This window comes from Nannospalax galili, unplaced genomic scaffold (genome assembly GCF_000622305.1).
Source record: "Nannospalax galili isolate Female #2095 unplaced genomic scaffold, S.galili_v1.0 scaffold100, whole genome shotgun sequence".
NCBI classification, from domain to species: domain Eukaryota; kingdom Metazoa; phylum Chordata; class Mammalia; order Rodentia; family Spalacidae; genus Nannospalax; species Nannospalax galili.
In genome coordinates this window covers 4,494,262-4,495,871 of record NW_008352891.1, presented here as the reverse complement: position 1 = coordinate 4,495,871, position 1,610 = coordinate 4,494,262, and positions in this window count along the sequence as shown.

Below are 1,610 nucleotides of genomic sequence, written 5' to 3'. Positions count from 1 at the left end.
GGTATCTCCTATCTGGCATTGTTGCTTGTTATGTAGCCTTTAACTATGCATGTTGACTCTTAAGAAATTATATTGACCCCTTTAATCTTTGGTTATACTTTCTTTTTGGATGTTTAAGGCCATACAGTTGGCCCTGATAAACCAATTTATTTTTATATTAGAAGCTTCTTTATGATCTATTATCAATAAATGTTTTAATATTTATATAACTATATACCTAAGGTGACATAAAACTTTCTCAGGTGAAAAGGGGCCTATGAGTAGAAGTTTAAGAAAACTCGATGTAAAATGCCCTTGTTCAAAGGATCCATACTGACAGGCAATGTGTCCACAGCAAACTGGCAAGTAGCCTCGGTATGGTGTATAAATACAGTTAAACCAATAGTAGACAAAAATTCTGACTATTGCTTAATCTAGATGACAGTCCTCTAGGGTTAGGTGTGGCATTTATACTGCATTACAGTTATGCCTTAACCGAAGAAACAGTCTGACTCTTAGCACCCATTGTAAGGCAAAGAGTGGATGTGAACTACTGAGACCCTGTTCCTTCAGATTTTTCTCAGAACTGTGCTCCACAGCAAGAGCCTCATTCATTCGTTATTGAAACAGTTTATCCAACATGAAATAGGTAAAAGTCAGACCTACCCTTATCAGAGAATTTTGCCCTTTCTGATCCCTACACCTAGACACACACACACACACACACACACACAACACAAAAAAAAAAAAAAATTAAGAACAGATGCATAAATTCTCTCTTTGCTTTCAATTAGATAAGCAAGCTGTTTGCAGCACTTTGATATTTTGAAATGGATACACACATTTACACACTATCTTGGGGAGAGGGCAAGGAAGGGTCCAGAGGGACTAAGGCATATAACAAATTCACAAAAGGAGTACATGCCTCAGTGAAGTTGTTTACATTACAAATAGGAAATTTTGGTTCCAAGATTAGTTGAAAACCATTAGTCCAGCTTGTGTCCATACAGTAAAAGTCATTACTACAGTTAGTCATTGAAGACTTAAAAAAAAAAAAAACCCAAGATGGGAGAAATGCCCACCACTGCTGCTGTTTGCCTCTCCCAGCTAGGAAGATGTGGCACTCAGTCCTGAGTCCCCAAGAAGAGTATTCTTGGTCAGCTTTAGGAAGGAGTGAACTCCTGCTTTCAGCTGTGGCTAAGGAGCAGGGACAGGGTGAGGCTCATGTGTCTGTGGAACTCAGTAGTGGGGAGGAGACAGTGTTTCAGTGGATGTGCATTGCACAGATCTACCCTCTAGGAACTGCCCCAAACCTCAAAGACACAGGAGCCCCAAAGATCAGCTGTCTTGTTGCAGATTTCTAGAGGAAGAGCTGCATGATAAGGGATGGCCCAGCTGAGGTATGGGGCTGGGACCTGAATGCTTTCCTATGGCCTCTCAACTCCACTTTACATTAGTCCCATACCCCAGAGATTCAGATGCAAAATCAGTGCCCATGAATCCTACATACATTTCCCTAGCTTGTCCCTGTGGTGTGTGTGATTACCATAAATAGAGCACCACTCTGTGCTTCTCACCAACCTGTTGAGGTGGGATGGTTTCCATGTTTTATTATTTTATTTTACTTTGTT